Source organism: Schistocerca cancellata, chromosome 6 (genome assembly GCF_023864275.1).
Source record: "Schistocerca cancellata isolate TAMUIC-IGC-003103 chromosome 6, iqSchCanc2.1, whole genome shotgun sequence".
NCBI lineage: Eukaryota > Metazoa > Arthropoda > Insecta > Orthoptera > Acrididae > Schistocerca > Schistocerca cancellata.
In genome coordinates this window covers 52,703,406-52,723,285 of record NC_064631.1, presented here as the reverse complement: position 1 = coordinate 52,723,285, position 19,880 = coordinate 52,703,406, and positions in this window count along the sequence as shown.

The following is a 19,880-nucleotide window of genomic DNA, read 5'->3' as shown; positions in this document are numbered from 1 at the left end:
TCAATTTCAGTCGTACGAATATACTTACCCGATACTCTGTATGTTAACCACTTTGCCTGATGCAGTGTGTAAAATCTATTGTAAAGAATTTTTGCAAGTAATACTAACTTGTTTCACGAAATCAATAATATCACGACTACGCGTGAGTCTCGATGATCCTGACGGAGTCATCGCTCCTCACGCGGGAAGCAATGTGATATTATTGGATTTCAGACATTTTGCATATGAGAAAAGGACAGCCACCAAGCTGTAGTTTGCAGTGATACTAAGCATGACAACACGAGAGTAAAAAAAAAAAAACGAAATCTGTTTATAACGTTCGCCTACACCAAGACGCGCGGCCAGCGTTTAAAAGGTACTTTTAAATACTATGACTCGCTGGGCGCAGATATTTAAAATCATTGCCGCAGCGCTTGATAGCAAGAAGCTGCGAAACAGAAGAAAGAACAATTTATCATTTGTTAGGAAAATTCTAGAGTCTTTATAGTTAGTTGTACTTCTGGTCGCCGATATGTTAACATGTACTTCATTACCTTTGATGTTTGGTTGCCGACTTGTTAAGACGTGTTGTGTAGCACCGCTACAAGTTATATTTCATTTAGTGTGAAAAACCACCTTATCATCAAGAAAGAAAACGCTTTTGTAAACCTAGTGACGATAAAAAATACTTACGCGCACGCCAGGACATTTAATTTTTACAAAATATCACACATACAAAAGCAGCGATTGTTGGACTGCTCCATGTACGAGAAAAACATAAAAATGTAAGTTTTGTATTCATTGTAAATTTGGTAATGTTTATAGTTTAACGCCTTTCTTCTTTGAGAATATATTGATGCTTCACTGTACAGAAAATCTATGCTTATTCTTTTCTTTAAATTAACCACAAATAATGTTTATGTTTAAATGAACTTTGTTACAGGTTCGCTCTTTATCGTGGTGTCTCGATTGTATTTGGGAGACCATTAACGTGTTCAATTTCCGATCTGACAACTTATTTTACAAAATTTCACTGTTTTGCATTCATTTCCAATTTTTTTTTATTATTCAAATAGGTCCCTTAGGTAATTTCATTGAAGAGTCTGATTGCATGAAAGCAATCCGGGTTAAGAGGTCATTTGAGAAACTATTTTCACGCAATCAATCCGTACGTCTCCTAAACACAATCGAGAACCGACGCATCGTCGATCATTCATTAATTTTTCTCTCTTTCCAAGTCGTACCAAGAGTACGCAATCTAGTGTTAAAAGGTTGCATTCTTTATCTTGTCGGCAAACATTGCCATGAATTATTATCATCAATGTTATATTTGGTTAAATGTGAAAAGCCAAAAAACCTTTTAACGCTAGAAAGAGCAGTTGAACGGAATGGACAGTGTCTTGTAAGGAGGGTATAAGATGATCATCAACAAAACTCAAAAAGAGGATAATGGAATGTAGTCGAATTAAATCGAATAATGCTGTAGGAATTAGATTAGGAAATGAGACACTTAAAGAAGTAAATGAGATTTGCAATTTGGGGAGCAAAATAACTGATGATGGTCGAAGTAGAGAGGATATAAAATGTAGACTGGCAATGGCAAAGAAGAAAAATTTGTTAACATCGAATATAGATTTAAATGTCAGGAAGTCGTTTCTGAAAGTATTTGTATGGAGTGTAGCCATGTATGGAAGTTAAACGTGGACGATAAATAGCTTAGACAAGAAGAGAATAGAAGCTTTCGAAATGTGGTGCTACAGGAGAATGCTGAAGATTAGATGTGTAGATCACACAACTAATGAGGAGATATTGAATAGAATTGGGGAGAAGAAGAATTTGTGGCACAACTTGACTAGAAGAAGGGATCGGTTGGTAGGACATGTTCTGAGGCATCAAGGGATCACCAATTTAGTATTGGAGGACCACGTGGAAGGTAAAAATCGTAGAGGGAGACCAAGAGATAAATACACTAAGCAGATTCAGAAGGAAGTAGGCTGCAGTAGGTACTGGGAAATGAAGAAGCTTGCACAGGATAGAGTAGCATGGAGAGCTGCATCAAACCAGTCTCAGGACTGAAGACAACAACAACAACAACAACAATTCCGGGCGTGTCCCAAGGGAGTCTTATGTGGCGGTTACTGTTTATAACACATTTCAGTATCTCCACCGAAAATTTTCCGGCCTTTCTTATTGTTTTATTTACACTGAAGGGCCAAAGAAACCGGTACTCTTGCCTATTATTGTGTAGGGTCCCAGCGAGAAGGCAGAAGTGCCGCAACACGCTGAGGCATGGACTGCACTAATGTCTGAAGCAATGCTGGAGGTAACTGATACCATAAATCATGCAGGGCAGTCCATAAATTCGTAGTACTGGTGGATGGAGATCTCTTCTGAGCAGCACGTTGCAAGGCATCTCACAAGTGCCTCATAATATTCATGGCTGGGGAGTTTGGTGGACAGCGAAAGTGTTTAAACTCAGAAGACTTTTCCTGGAGCCACCCTGCAGCAATTCTGGAAGTGTGGGTGTCGCATTGTCCTGCTGGAATTTCTCAAGTCCGTCATAATACACAATCGACATGAATGGATGCAGGTGATCAGACAGGATGCTTACGTACCTGTCACTTATGGGAGTCGTATCTAGACGTATCAGGTGTCCCATATTACTCCCCACACCACTACAGAGCTTCCGCTGAGCGGTTCTAGGCGCTACAGTCCGGAACCACGTGACCGCTACGGTCGCAGGTTCGAATCCTGCCTCGGGCATGGATGTGTGTGATGTCCTTAGGTGGGTTAGCTTTAAGTAGTTCTAAGTTCTAGGGGAGTGATGACCTCAGAAGTTAAGTCCCATAGTTTTCAGAGCCACTTGAACCATTTTGAACAGAGCTTCCACCAACTTGAACAGTCTCCTGGTGAGATGCAGGGTCCATGGATTCATGAGATTGTCTCCGTACCCGTAAACGCCCATCATCTCGATGCAATTTGAAACTAGACTCGTCCAACCAGGCAACATCTTTGCAGTCATTAACAGTCCACTGTCAGCGTTGACGGACCCAGGCGAGGCATAAAGCCTTGTGTCGTGCAGTCATCGCTGGTACATGAGGGGGCCGTCGGCTCCGAAAGCCATTATCGATGATGTTTTGTTGAATGGTTCGCACGCTGAGACTTCTTGATGGCCCAGCACTGAAATCCGCAGCAATTTGCGGAAGGGTTACACTTCTGTCAAGTTGAACGATTCTCTTCAGCTGTCGTTGGTTCCGTACTTGCAAGATCTTCTTCTGGCAGCAGCGATGTCGGAGATTTAAGGTTTTACCGGATTCCTGATATTCACGGTACACTCGTGCAATAGTCGTACAGGAAAATCCCCACTTCATCGCTACTTTGGAGATGCTGTGTCCAATCGCTCGCACGCCGACTATAACACCACGTTGAAACTTACTTAAATCTTGATGACCTGCCATTCATTGTAGCAGCAATAACCGATCTCACAACTGCACCAGATGCGTGTTGTCTTATGCAGGAGTTGCCGGCCGCAGTGCCATATCCTCCCTATTTACACATCTCTTCATTTGAATACGAATGCCTATACCAGTTTCTTTTTCACTTCAGTGTATTTATTTAACCTGATCCGGTTAGGGTCATGATGCACACTCTTACATCGAACCAGGGTTTCACGCATTCAGTACATTTTACATCACAGTTACCAAAGAAATAACAATTTTGGTATGAAAAATAATATTAAATTGATGGAATGTCTATAGTGTCAGTGTGAGTAAGTAATACTACGAACTAATAAAGCTACTAAAGTGCTTGTACTGCTGCTACTGTTACTGCCACTAGTAGTGGTAACAGGAACAATGAGAATCATAATAATGACAGTGGCAGATATAAAAAGAATTTGTAGATGAACAAAATAGATGTTTACTGATACAGCGAGTTCTGGGGAAAGGTAATTTAAGGAGACTACACCAGCTACGAAAACTGGGAAATAATTCTGGTTGGAAACAACAATGTAAAATTAGCGAGTGGGCACAGGAACAATGGTAATCATTATTGTTTCTTTAGTAGCTATGTGATTAAAGGTGTTCTGAAGCGGGAGATATTAGTCAATTCACTATTGTACGTTGTTAGAGAGTCAGGTTCCTGCAACTGAGGACTTCGAAAATGTGGCTGATTCATGAACAGGGAGAGAAACAATTTTGCTCTGATGGGTAACTTGTATTTCTGTCGTGTTGTTCAGACAACAGTGTGAAGGTCGAGGAGAGGTATGGGGGCCGGTGTACGTTGGTAAGGCAGTACAGAAGAGAGAGGGTGTGGAAATCTCTGCGTTTGTATGTATGCAATGAGGATAAAAGACTCCATCGTCACTCGTCACCGATATAACTAACACAGGCGTCCGTAATCAATTCCACGAGCCTTGAGTTTTCCTGAAAATTGTTTTGCAGGAAAACATCGCTGGAAGCAGTAACTGGAAGCATGTGTTTGTACAAGTTTGTTTTTCAGTTTAGTAAGGCATAGAGTGACGTGATGCCTTCTTGCTCATTAAAATTCCATGCTCTATCCAATTTAGAGTAGCTTCTGTTATTAGTTGTAAACTCTTTGCTTTAGGTATAGTGAACTTGATTTTCATCCTCATGCTTCGCTAACTGGAGAACTTTGTTGCGTGAACAAGATGTGGGTGGTTTAAACATTATTGAACCTTCTTCTTTCCCCAAGTAAACTAATAAAGTCCGGGGGACTTTTCTCGGCCGACCACGGTGGCCGAGCGGTTCTAGGCGCTTCAGTCCGGAACCGCGCGACTGCTACGGTTGCAGGTTCGAATCCTGCCTCGGGCATGGATGTGTGTGATGTCCTTAGGTTAGTTAGGTTTAAGTAATTCTAAGTTCTACGGGACTGATGACCTCAGATGTTAGGGCCCATAGTGCTCAGAGCCATTTGAACCATTTTTGAACTTTCCTCAGTGCAGATGTGACATGGGAGATTCATGTGCAGTCGGGATTCCTTGCTGTCGGCAGAAAACTTCAGTCATTGGCAGTCGGCCTGTGACTGACGATGTGAAGTGAGTGTGGTGTCATCGCCAGACACCACACTTGCTAGGTGGTAGCTTTAAATCGGCCGCGGTCCATTAGTACATGTCGGACCCGCGTGTCGCCACTGTCAGTGATCGCAGACCGAGCGCTACCACACGGCAAGTCTTGAGAGACTTACTAGCACTCGCCCCAGTTGTACGGACGACTTTGCTAGCGACTACACTGACGAAGCCTTTCTCTCATTTGCCGAGAGATAGAATAGCCTTCATCTAAGTCCATGGCAACGACCTAGCAAGGCGCCATTAACCATTTCTAGAGAGAGTCTCACTTGTATCATCAAGAACGCTGTACACAAATGATGGATTAAAGTTAAGTATTCCAGCAGCTACGTACTTTTCTTTATAGCATTCATTACGTATCCTGTTTCAGACCTAACGCCAGCCTGCGTGAGTTGACGCGTGTATTTCGGCCTCCTCTCTCAATTAGTGTGCATTGTGTTCGCTAATCTGCCGACACAAAAGTGAGCACTCATTGTATTCCAGTAAGTTCTAAAATGACGGAACAAATTGAGCAGCTATAATACATCACATTTTGCCAAAAGCTCGACGGTACCCAAACGGAAAACATTCGTAAGTTTCAGCGAGCTTTCAAGGACGACGCCACAACCAACTAACGGATCGTGGAGCGGTGGAGCCGCTTCAAAGACGGCTGCAGGTCAGTGGACAGCGAATCACGTTCAGGTAGTCCCCGAACAAGCTGAAACGACGATGTCATTGAGCAAATGTGGTCTTTGGTCATCGAAGATTGTTGTATTGCAGTACGAGCACTTGCAAACGAGGTAGGTGACAGACGATTTGTGAATGAGGAGAGTGTCCACGAAATTCGTACGGAATCTGCTAACACTGGAAGAGAAGCAGCGCCGTCTGGAAATCGAACAGGACATGCTGCACATTGCAGAAAATAACCACAGCTTTCCGAAGACCGTGTTCTCTGGCGCTAAGATGGATACGGCCCAGAAACCAAGATGCAGTTGCTGCAAGCACTGCAAGAGTGCGGTGGTGTGAAGGTCACGCTGACCGTTTACTTCTGCCCCCACCAGGTGGTGCATCGCGATTACCAAACCGTAGCAGAAAAATAGTCCGCTGTGCTGCGGCGCTCGAAAGGCCGAATATACACTCCTGGAAATTGAAATAAGAACACCGTGAATTCATTGTCCCAGGAAGGGGAAACTTTATTGACACATTCCTGGGGTCAGATACATCACATGATCACACTGACAGAACTACAGGCATATAGACACAGGCAACAGAGCATGCACAATGTCGGCACTAGTACAGTGTATATCCACCTTTCGCAGCAATGCAGGCTGCTATTCTCCCATGGAGACGATCGTAGAGATGCTGGATGTAGTCCTGTGGAACGGCTTGCCATGCCATTTCCACCTGGCGCCTCAGTTGGACCAGCGTTCGTGCTGGACGTGCAGACCGCGTGAGACGACGCTTCATCCAGTCCCAAACATGCTCAATGGGGGACAGATCCGGAGATCTTGCTGGCCAGGGTAGTTGACTTACACCTTCTAGAGCACGTTGGATGGCACGGGATACATGCGGACGTGCATTGTCCTGTTGGAACAGCAAGTTCCCTTGCCGGTCTAGGAATGGTAGAACGATGGGTTCGATGACGGTTTGGATGTACCGTGCACTATTCAGTGTCCCCTCGACGATCACCAGTGGTGTACGGCCGGTGTAGGAGATCGCTCCCCACACCATGATGCCGGGTGTTGGCCCTGTGTGCCTCGGTCGTATGCAGTCCTGATTGTGGCGCTCACCTGCACGGCGCCAAACACGCATACGACCATCATTGGAACCAAGGCAGAAGCGACTCTCATCGCTGAAGACGACACGTCTCCATTCGTCCCTCCATTCACGCCTGTCGCGACACCACTGGAGGCGGGCTGCACGATGTTGGGGCGTGAGCGGAAGACGGCCTAACGGTGTGCGGGACCGTAGCCCAGCTTCATGGAGACGGTTGCGAATCGTCCTCGCCGATACCCCAGGAGCAACAGTGTCCCTAATTTGCTGGGAAGTGGCGGTGCGGTCCCCTACGGCACTGCGTAGGATCCTACGGTCTTGGCGTGCATCCGTGCGTCGCTGCGGTCCGGTCCCAGGTCGACGGGCACGTGCACCTTCCGCCGACCACTGGCGACAACATCGATGTACTGTGGAGACCTCACGCCCGACGTGTTGAGCAATTCGGCGGTACGTCCACCCGGCCTCCCGCATGCCCACTATACGCCCTCGCTCAAAGTCCGTCAACTGCACATACGGTTCACGTCCACGCTGTCGCGGCATGCTACCAGTGTTAAAGACTGCGATGGAGCTCCGTATGCCACGGCAAACTGGCTGACACTGACGGCGGCGGTGCACAAATGCTGCGCAGCTAGCGCCATTCGACGGGCAACACCGCGGTTCCTGGTGTGTCCGCTGTGCCGTGCGTGTGATCATTGCTTGTACAGCCCTCTCGCAGTGTCCGGAGCAAGTATGGTGGGTCTGACACACCGGTGTCAATGTGTTCTTTTTTCCATTTCCAGGAGTGTATGAGTAGCAGAACTTGACAGCTTTATCACGATCACCCCCTCCCTGTCCCCCAATAGGCACAACTGACTGTATTTCCAGGACATACCGTAGGTCCGTGTGACGTTATGTAATTTCTGAAGCTGAAAATTTCCCCGAATGGAGTACAATATGAGTCAACAGAAGACATCACGCGCCTGATCACCACTCCATAAGACGCTTCCCAGAAGTGTTTCCAACAATAGAGGGTGGCAGGTGCAGGGGAGGGCTGAGAGACGTGTTTGCAATATCAACAAAACTGCTTTGAAGGGACTATGGCTCTGTACCTCCAAGTCAACAAATGTCCTTCTGCCAACCAAAATTCGATGCCTTTTGAAAACCATCGTTTAATTGTATTTTGTTCAGAAGAACTAAATTTGGCGTTTAACAATGTCGCTATTGATTTTAGCAATACAGAGCGTGTGAATTTTTTGCTTCTATTGTTTTGAGGTGAGCTACTTCCCGTGATCTTACTGTGACGTAGGGAGTCGAGTTTTGAGAGAGGAGGAGGAGGAGATATACTGTTTAACGTCCCGTCGACAACGAGGTCATTAGAGACGGAGGGCAAGCTCGGGTTAGGGAAGGATGGGGAAGGAAATCTGCCGTGCCCTTTCAAAAGATCCATCCCGGCATTTGCCTGAAGCGATTTAGGGAAATCACGGAAAACCTAAATCAGGATGGCCGGAGACGGGAATGAACCGTCGTCCTCCCGAATGCGAGTCCAGTGTGCTAACCACTGCGCCACCTCGCTCGGTTTCCGAGTTTTCAGACCTAAAAGATGCCTTGTGGTGTTTCTCCAGTGTGCGCAGTCGTGGCTTGCATTTCTCACGACAGAAAGAAAATTATGTACGTTATTAACAGCCGTTTTATTTGTACCCAACAACGTGCACAAATTTTAAAAGGCGTAAATTACATATTAACTGGCGCTGCCCAGAGTCAATACACAGAGCATCAAGTCATTTCCTACAGTTGCATCGCTAAAAGAATGTCAATGACAGCCAGCAGCTGTCTTTCTAATGCTACTACACGGCTCCTTATTGTTACACCGTGTCGGTCGCCCAACTACGAATGTTACCCCCTACATTTTTAGTGCCGTTGCCACAGAAACGCGAAAAAACGCTAGTGACCTCGGGGAATCGGAAAACACGCTGTCCATAATTACAAATAAATAGTTTAGAAATATCGGATGGTTATAATGAAAGTGCTGCTACTCTTGAGAGGTCTAGTGCGAGCTATGACTATCGTATGGCAGCGAAACTTGGTAGATATTTTAATGCGTTAATACGGAACCTGTTTACGCTGGAAAAATTAGTTACAATTTTGGTTACTAGGTGCAAATCTGCCGCTATACAACTTCTCGTCGATATTTCAAGTGCAAATATTGAACAAATTTTGTAGCCGACGATTAATAATATCAGCACTATGTCTTTCTCGCTCGTTTCACCTTTTCTGCCGACGTCCTGTTACTAATCCATTACGTATGGAAACATTTATATACGCCTTTTCCCTTTCGCAGCATCGGATTTGCACATGGTGCCAAAAACTGCCAGGGTTAAACGGTTCTGCATTAAATCATAGGAATGTCTACCAAGTTTCGTTGCCGTACGATGATTACAGCCCACACTATCTTCTAAGCGTAGCTGCAAAACCATCTGTTATAGTGCGAGAGAAAGTGAAATTTACAATGTTTCAATACTTTAATACATATTTTAAATCATAGATGCATCTTTGAGGTGTATCTTTTGGAAGAGGATAGACTTCACAGTCATTAAATAGATGTCGTCGTCGACTACATCTCCTACATCACTGTTACTATCATTCTCTTCACTGCTGCTGCTGCTATCATTCCCTAAATTTATTACTAAATCTTCACCCCTTTTTCTAGTGTAATTTCTCATTGCCGTGCCTCTTCCAAGATGTGTCACGGATGTGTGACAATATTATTCCATTTTGTGTGAGTAATACTGCCCAATGCCTCATGCACTTAAAATTCGACGTCTTTTCATTTAAAATTCTTACTTTTCTATCGAACATATAATTTCACCTGAGATCAAACGAGTGACATGATGTGCAGGACTCTATGATTAATTTCTTTTGCAGTTTTGTTAGTGTCGTAAATTATGTGATTTACGCTGTTTCATGATTCCAAGCAGTTTTTTCTTTTTCATTTCTCTGTCAAGTCACTCCACGCCGTACTTGTCTAGTCAGGCCACTATGGAGGTCTTCTTTTTGTTACATGCAAGGGATTTGTTTAATTGAACGAAGTGAAACGGTGCCTTACTGAATATTAGAGAAGAGTTCTTTTCTATGTTTGTAAGCAAAGAATGGCGAACCACTCTTTAAATTTCGATGCTGTTCATTTCCTCATGATAGCCCCCAGATTTCTTCGAAGTGAGCGACAACAAAGCATTTGTAACAAACTCGTCGACTATTCCAGCATGGGAAAAAAATTAACCGATTGCGTTTTCTAACTGCGGCTTTCATTGTTCCTCGCGCAGTGTCACAAGCGCATGCAATCGATCTGGAATGGCCACTGATTAGTCTAGCCAAACGATTTCTTGAGGTTTTCACTTACACAATTCCACCAAAAGAATAAAAAGAACACCACCTACAGACAGTTAAATCAGGTCATTCAAGCAGAACTCTAAGATCGGAAAGCGTATCCATCGAATTCATCGTAGTCTACTGGCTAGTGCTACTGCCTCTGGATCACGGTGTCCCGGGTTCGATTCCAATCCGAAATGGGGATTTTCGCTGCCCGGGGACTGGATCTTTGTGTTGTCTTCATCATTTCATCTTCATCATCATCACTCGTGACAGTGGTTAGACAGTACTCTGTAAAAAAAATTGGGCTGTGTAAAAATTGGGACTTTGTAAGGGCACTGATGACCGCCCCACAAACCAAACATCATCATCATCGAATTCCTTATCTTCTTTAGCACCAATGGTTTTCTTCGAAACCCAATATCTATTAGAGAAACAGCTTTTTCTGGGTGGAAATTTTTTCCGAGCGTAATTGTCATATACTGAACATGTCAACGAATTGTGTTATCCTGTTTCGTCATTTTAGCAACGTGCGATCTGGAATGAGTATAAGTTGGTTCCTGTAGGTCTCCACAAACTTATCTCTTTGTATTTTCTTCACAGAGGATGTTTCACTTTTCAAAGCTGCAGCTACTCGTTCACCGATTTCCGACAAAGGTTTAAGACGCCCATCGTTACCCCATCTTCCTCAAAATAGCGTCGTATACGAGCTCATCACATTGGCTCTCTAAGGCTACTTCCCTCCGGCTTGAGGAGGAGGCTATACTTTCACATGTTTTGGAAATTGAAAATACCACTCTTAACACCGCGTCAGTAACTGATGATCCGCGATGGATGATGAGCAAGCCACAAATGCTTTGCAGCCACTGAGGACTTATAACACGTTACAGAGCGACCTTGAGCCACGCGGAGTGGCCGTGCGGTTAGAGGCGCCATGTCACGAATCGGGGGGCCCTCCAGACGGAGGTTCGAGTCCTCCCTCGGGCATGGGTTTGTGTGTTGTCCTTAGCGTAATTAAGTTTAAGTTAGTTTAAGTACTGTGTAAGTCTAGGACCGATGATGGTTCAAATGGCTCTGAGCACTATGGGACTTAACTTCTAAGGTCATCAGTCGCATAGACTTAGAACTAACCTAAGGACATCACACACATCCATGCCCGAGGCAGGATTCGAAACTTCGACCGTAGTGGTCGCGAGGTTCCAGACTGTAGCGCCTAGAACCGCTCGGCCACCCTGGTCGGCAGGGACCGATGACCTCAGCAGTTTAGTTCCATAGGAATTCACACACATTTCAACAGAGCGACCTTGAGTTGAATGGGTAGCAACGCGGCACTAATAATCATTGCACCGTTTACGCATTCCAGAGCTCGCATTAGGGCTAGAGCGTCCCCTACACACAATGCGCTCCACGTGCGTGAAGTGTCAGGTACTTTCTTTCAGTGACCTGCCTATAAGCAACATGAATTTGCGCCTAATGAGCCATGTAATGGTACTGGGACTGGGGGTGGGAGGAAAAGGAAAAAGGGATGCAGGAGGCGCATCAAGAGGCAGGAGATGGGTGCGGCGAGAGATGAAGAGAGTAGGCAGGAGGGAGTGCTGAGACACAGAATAGGGGAACACTGGAGAGTGAGGGGATGTAGGAGGGGGAAAGGCACTCAGGGTAAGGGAAGGGGAGGGATAGGGAGCCCTGAAGAGTAGGGAGAGAGGAAGGTGGGGTTAGAGTTGGTAGGGTGGGTAGATGTCAGGGTGAAGCTCATCATCCGTCATGGGTAGCTGCTAGAAGTTGCATTGGGAAAGTAGGTGAAGGGTGTAGAGATGGAGAGAGGGCGGGACACAACGGTAAAGGCACGGCAATGGGCTGGGGGTGGTAAGAAGTGGGACACCAGGGGGTGGGGAGCATCGAGTCAGTGGATGATATACATGATGTGGATGTGTTCAAGGAAAAGGGGATGAGGTTGTAGAGGATGCACGTGGAGGATGGGATGCAGAAGGTGAGGTGGAGTGCATGGCGTTCTAGGATTTGGAGGGCTTTATAGATTCTGGAAGTTGCAGAAATCCAAGTGACGCTGGCATAACAAAGGATGGGGTGGATCAAGGATTTGTAGGTGTGAAGGATGGTGAAAGGATGCAGTCTCCATGTCTGGCCAGACAGGAGTTTCAGGAGGCGGAGTCTGTTGTGGGCTTCGTGTTGGATTTTAAGGAGATGGGGAATCCAGGTGAAGTGGCGGACAAGGGTGAGGCCAAGGTGTTTCAGGGTAGGAGTGAGGTGGATAGGATGACCGCAAATGGTGAGACGGAGACGGAGACGGAAGGAGCAGATGGTGGGGCCTATGGTGATCGCCTGGGTCTTCCAAGGGTTGATACGAAGGAACCACTCGTTGCATCAAGTGATAAACTGGTCAAGGTGGGTTCGGTGGGTACGCTGGGACTGTTGAAGGGTAGGATAAAAGACCAGGAAGGCGGTGTCATGAGCAAATTGGACGAGATGAAAAGACGGGGGAGGTTTGAGAATATCAGCAGTGGACGGGAGGTAGAGGAGAGGGGATTTGGTCCTTCAAAACACTCAGAGTTATAAGAATCGTGCACATTTACACAAATTTACGGGTCGATTTGCGACCATACAAAATGCAGCACATACAGTTGATAAAAAGAACGACATCATTTGAGAGCATTGTTTGGTAGCCTAGTGACATCCAGTATTTCTAGAAAAAAAAATCTGTTTCATCATCAGTGGGAGAGAGTTATGCCATCTAGTGGATGGATGCTGAACGTGAAAGCCCATAGCAGTACCAGCAGTCCAGTGACGGATGAGAGCGCACAGTCAGTTCATACGCTCATGGCCGAGGCAAGCGTCACGCGGGCAGGAGGCGCCGCCCCCCAGCCGGACGTTCATAGCTGCTTTTGGCCGACACCACGTCAGTCGCTGCATCAGACTGCACTTCTCTGACGTTCCCTAAACGTATGCCTGAAACTACATTGAAGCCTAAACCTTTATCTGCGTTAAGAGCAACTTGCTATTTGCTAGAAACTCAGAGCAACTCAGGGGTATCAGATATTGTTTTTGCAAAACATCTTCCATAAAGTTCAGGAAATCGACGTTTGTGACAGACTGCATATGAGTTACTCCCACAAATCTAATCTCACGTTAGAACCGCAAAGATCAGATAAACCTGGGCTCGTAAGAAGTACATAACCGTTTTCCACTCGGTTCGACTGCAGCTGGAAGAGGAGCGAAGTTAACGAATAATGTACCGAAATCAGAGAATCTGGTGTCAAATCTGCTCTCCTACTGACGACTCTGTACACTGAAATACAAGACCTGCCAGCAATCACAGCACTGAACTTTCTTCTTGCACGACTATACACTGAGGTGAGAAAAGTCATGAGGGTACCTTCTAATATGGTGTCGACCCTCCATTTTCCCGGCGCAGTGCAGCAACTCGACGTGGCAGGGACTCAACATGTCTGGGAAGTCGATTCCAGAAAAACTGAGTCATACTGCCTCTATATCCGTCCGAAGTTGCGGAAATGTTGTCGGTGCAGAATTTTGTACGAACTGACCTTTCTACACTCCTGGAAATGGAAAAAAGAACACATTGACACCGGTGTGTCAGACCCACCATACTTGCTCCGGACACTGCGAGAGGGCTGTACAAGCAATGATCACACGCACGGCATAGCGGACACACCAGGAACCGCGGTGTTGGCCGTCGAATGGCGCTAGCTGCGCAGCATTTGTGCACCGCCGCCGTCAGTGTCAGCCAGTTTGCCGTGGCATACGGAGCTCCGTCGCAGTCTTTAACACTGGTAGCATGCCACGACAGCGTGGACGTGAACCGTATGTGCAGTTGACGGACTTTGAGCGAGGGCGTATAGTGGGCATGCGGGAGGCCGGGTGGACGTACCGCCGAATTGCTCAACACGTGGGGCGTGAGGTCTCCACAGTACATCGATGTTGTCGCCAGTGGTCGGCGGAAGGTGCACGTGCCCGTCGACCTGGGACCGGACCGCAGCGACGCACGGATGCACGCCAAGACCGTAGGATCCTACGCAGTGCCGTAGGTGACCGCACCGCCACTTCCCAGCAAATTAGGGACACTGTTGCTCCTGGGGTATCGGCGAGGACCATTCGCAACCGTCTCCATGAAGCTGGGCTACGGTCCCGCACACCGTTAGGCCGTCTTCCGCTCACGCCCCAACATCGTGCAGCCCGCCTCCAGTGGTGTCGCGACAGGCGTGAATGGAGGGACGAATGGAGACGTGTCGTCTTCAGCGATGAGAGTCGCTTCTGCCTTGGTGCCAATGATGGTCGTATGCGTGTTTGGCGCCGTGCAGGTGAGCGCCACAATCAGGACTGCATACGACCGAGGCACACAGGGCCAACAGCCGGCATCATGGTGTGGGGAGCGATCTCCTACACTGGCCGTACACCACTGGTGATCGTCGAGGGGACACTGAATAGTGCACGGTACATCCAAACCGTCATCGAACCCATCGTTCTACCATTCCTAGACCGGCAAGGGAACTTGCTGTTCCAACAGGACAATGCACGTCCGCATGTATCCCGTGCCACCCAACGTGCTCTTGAAGGTGTAAGCCAACTACCCTGGCCAGCAAGATCTCCGGATCTGTCCCCCATTGAGCATGTTTGGGACTGGATGAAGCGTCGTCTCACGCTGTCTGCACGTCCAGCACGAACGCTGGACCAACTGAGGCGCCAGGTGGAAATGGCATGGCAAGCCGTTCCACAGGACTACATCCAGCATCTCTACGATCGTCTCCATGGGAGAATGGCAGCCTGCATTGCTGCGAAAGGTGGATATACACTGTACTAGTGCCGACATTGTGCATGCTCTGTTGCCGGTGTCTATATGCCTGTGGTTCTGTCAGTGTGATCATGTGATGTATCTGACCCCAGGAATGTGTCAATAAAGTTGCCTCTTCCTGGGACAATGAATTCACGGTGTTCTTATTTCAATTTCCAGGAGTGTATATACGCTCCATAGGGCTCGGAATGCTTTTGACACTGTACCACACAAGCGGCTCGTAGTGAAACTGCATGCTTATGGAATATCGTCTCAGTTATGTGACTGGATTTGTCATTTCCTGTCAAAGAGGTCACAGTTTGTAGTAACTGACGGGAAGTCATCGAGTAAAACAGAAGCGATTTCTGGCGTTCCCCGAGGTAGTGTTACAGGCCCTTTCCTGTTCCTTATCTATATAAACGATATGGGAGACAATCTAAACAGCCGTTTTCGGTTGTTTGCAGATGACGCTGTCGTTTATCGACTAATAAAGTCATCAGAAGTACAAAACAAACTGCAAAACGATTTAGAAAAGATATCTGACTGGTACGAAGAGCGGCAGTTGACCTTAAATAACGCAAAGTGTCAGGTCATCCATATGAGTGCTAGAAGGAACTCATTAAACTTCGGTTACACGATAAATCAGTCTAATATAAAAGCCGTAAATTCAGCTAAATACCTAGGCATTACAATTACGAACAACTTAAACTGGAAGGAACACATAGAAAATGTTGTGGAGAAGGCTAACCAAAGACTGAGTTTTATTGGCAGGACACTTAGAAAATGTAACAGACCTACTAAGAAGACTGCCTATACTACGCTTGCCCGTCCTCTTTTAGAATACTGCTGCGCGATCTGGGATCCTTGCCAGATAGGACTGATGGAGTACATCGAAAAAGTTCAAAGAAAGGCAGCACATTTTGTATCATCGCGAAATATGGGAGAGAGTGTCACAGAAATGATACAGGATTTGGGCTGGAAATCATTAAAAGAAAGGGGTTTTTCGTTGCAACGGAATCTTCTCACGAAATTCCAATCACCAACTTTCTCCACCGAATGGGAAAATATTTTGTTGACACCGACCTACAAAGGGAGAAACGATCACCATGATAAAATAAGGGAAATCAGAGATCGTACGAAAAGATATGTGTGTTCATTCTTTCCGAGCGCTATACGAGATTGGAATAATAGAGAATTGTGAAGGTGATTCGACGAACCCTCTGCCAGGCACTTGAATGTGATTTGCAGAGTATCCATGTAGATGTAGATGTAGATGTAGATTGTTTTTAGTCAAGTTTTGGAGAGACGAGCCCAAAGGACTAGCCACCTTTCAAAAGTGCGATCCGTCCGTACAGGACAGCCAGAGCCATCAATACTAGAGTACCAGTCCACCAGTTTGGTATTATCAAGTACGCAAGATGGCAATTATCGAAATAACTTGGAACTTGGCTACTAGAAACAGATCGGATCAATAAACCGATATGAAAGTGTAGCGTGGATCCACTGAGAACACAAATAATGAAGTTTCGAATGAAGTAAATGTCTGTAGCCCCATGAAACAACTATGCACGGAGTAATGATGTTGTTGGAAACATGTAGTGACACAGTGATTAAAACATCCGTGATAACTGAGCAGAGCACTTAAGAAGATGACTAAGCCAGTTTTTGAAATACTGGGAGGAAAGTGGAGTTGTCTGTACCGAAATCAGAAAACATACGATCAGTCAATTACTCTGGGAAAACTACAGTAATCACGTCATTCATGTCGTCATTGGGAACACATGAGTGAAGCAGAAAAAGGTGCCTGAAACCACGTACGGGGTTATGCGGATCAACTAAATATTTTGGGGAACTCGGATTAACACAACGATTTTCATGTTTAGCGGTACTTTATCTCGAGTACAATGTGTTTACGTATTTCGTTGCTGATGTAGTTTTCGAACCTCCGAAGACAAATGTCACTCGTTTGCAATCGAAGATATATGACGATCCAGCACAAAAGCTCTGAAGTGCCACAAAGCACGTGCAGTGACTTAAATTTCAGCTGTAGGCAATGGATTTTTCCGCAGGATTTCTAAACAACGTATGTGACGACTGCCCATGCGGCTACGTATGTGGACTTGGAGAAATCCCGTAAGTCTACTAGGTCGTGGAACACTGAAATACGTTCGACTGTAGTTAAACGTTGAAATGTTTCCATGTATCATCGAACTCACAGTTATTCATGAGCATGAACTTGCAAGGCCAAAACACCAGAGCAACCAGCTATGCGTGATGTCGAAATGCAAAGTGTCGTTCCATGAAGATTAAAAATGTTCGACTGTAGTTAAGCGTTGAAATGTTTCCATGTATCATGGAACTTACAGTTATTCATGAGCATGAACTTTCAAGGCCAAAAGACCAGAGCAACCAGCTATGCGTGATGTCGAAAGCCAAAGTGTCGTTCCATGAAGATTAAAACTGTTCATGGCGGCGTCATCTGTTTCTTTTGGAAGGAGGTGGCCACTAGTTAGCACCTAATTGTTGTCATATGCTACCACTGTAGACATGAGAGCGAGTGCGATAGGCCGGCCGGGAAGGCCGAGAGGTTCTAGGCGCTACAGTCTAGAACCGCGCGACCGTTACGGTAGCAGGTTCGAATCCTGCCACGGGCATGGCTGTGTGTGATGTCCTTAGGTTAGTTAGACTTAAGTAGTAGGGGACTGATGACCTTAGAAGTTAAGTTCCATAGTGCTCAGAGCCATTTGAACCATTTTTTGACTGCCATAAGATGAATCTTGAGTGGGTAAATGACACGTGAGACAAACATCTGATGGTGTGGCGTGAAACACACAAATGCTATTGCCCTATTTCTGTGCAGCGTACAGAATTAGTTTGAAGCGTACTAAAACCGTCCTATGTGAAACATTTTTAGTCTCTAGACGAGGGCAAATAGAAAAAAAAGAAGACGGTGCGTTATACTGAGCGGCAGGTTTCCCACAACTCAGTATAAATAAACGATTAAGCAGATGGGATCAGCAAAGTTATAAGAGTGTTCAGTGATGATGCTGTTGCGTAGAGAAAAGTATCTTTCTTAGAGAATCGTAAGGAATTAAGGGAAACTGGCGACAAAATTTATAAAAATATAATAAAAGTTGCGACCTTCAAATGTATGATAATAGCTGTTTTAGGGAAAGAACCTGATTGCATCTAATTATAAGATTAGGAGAAAGAATCCTACGCTTATTTATGGATTGGATTGTTTGGGGGAAAAGACCAAACAGCGAGGTCATCGGTCTCATCGGATTAAGAAAGCACGGGGAAGGAAGTCGGCCGTGCCCTTTCAAAGGAGCCATCCCGGCATTTGCCTGGAGCGACTTGGGGAAATCACGGAAAACCTAAATCAGGATGGCCAGACGCAGGATTGAACCGTCGTCCTCCCGAATGCGAGTCCAGTGTGCTAACCACTTATTATTTAGGGGTAATACTATTAAATACAATGACTACGTAAAATCAGTATTAGAGAAGGTGACTGAAAGGGTTCCGCGAAAAATACAGGGCTGTTACAAATGATTGAAGCGATTTCATAAATTCACTGTAGCTCCATTCATTGACATATGGTCACGACACACTACAGATACGTAGAAAAACTCATAAAGTTTTGTTCGGCTGAAGCCGCACTTCAGGTTTCTGCCGCCAGAGTGCTCGAGAGCGCAGTGAGACAAAATGGCGACAGGAGCCGAGAAAGCGTATGTCGTGCTTGAAATGCACTCACATCAGTCAGTCATAACAGTGCAACGACACTTCAGGACGAAGTTCAACAAAGATCCACCACCTGCTAACTCCATTCGGCGATGGTATGCGCAGGCTTCTGGATGCCTCTGTAAGGGGAAATCAACGGGTCGGCCTGCAGTGAGCGAAGAAACGGTTGAACGCGTGCGGGCAAGTTTCACGCGTAGCCCGCGGAAGTCGACGAATAAAGCAAGCAGGGAGCTAAACGTACCACAGCCGACGGTTTGGAAAATATTACGGAAAATGCTAAAGCAGAAGCCTTACTGTTTCGAACTCATTGATGGGGACATGTTGTGCCAAGTGTGGGAGGAACTTGATTATCGGTTTGATGTCTGCCGAATCACTAAAGGGGCACATATCGAACATTTGTGAATGCCTAAAAAAACTTTTTGAGTTTTTGTATGTGTGTGCAAAGCATTGTGGAAATATCTCAAATAATAAAGTTATTGTAGAGCTGTGAAATCGCTTCAATCATTTGTAATAACCCTGTACAATACATCTGTAAAGCAAATCTTTTGCAAAACGCTAGGGCGACCAACTCTAGAGTACTGTTCAAGTGTTTGGAGTCCTTATCAAGTGGTTGTGATGACAGGCACTGAATAAGAGACGCATCATCTCCCAAAACGCACCTAATAGCGAGGTCCTGTTTCACAGTTTTTAGTAGGCTGGGGTCCGTATGTCCTCGCAGCGTTCGATTTCATATTGGACCAATAATCGATCACCAAATTCCCCACCACATGTCAGGCGTCTTCCCCTTGTTGCAAACCAATATTATCTTGTTAATTTTTCTCTAGACGTACACCTCCTGTCATAAGGAGACTTTATCTGTCTTCCTTTTCTTTTTATTAAAGCAGATCGCTCACTCCGTTCACTCAAAATCTTCGCCTGTAGATGACGAGTTGGAAACTGGTCGAAACGTTGCAACAACTTGACGTGACGACTCGGCTGATAGACCCACAAGATTTCAGCAGATACAGACATTTATTTCTTAAACAAATTTGACAACTTGCCGGCTTGCTTACTTCCTGGTTTACGCACGGAAGGCGACCCCACGGTGCTGGGGCAGCACACCGGCACCCGCTGAGTGCTGACCACCGCCGGCGCGGCTGCTGCGGCCACCCCGCGGCTGACTCTCCCCGCTTT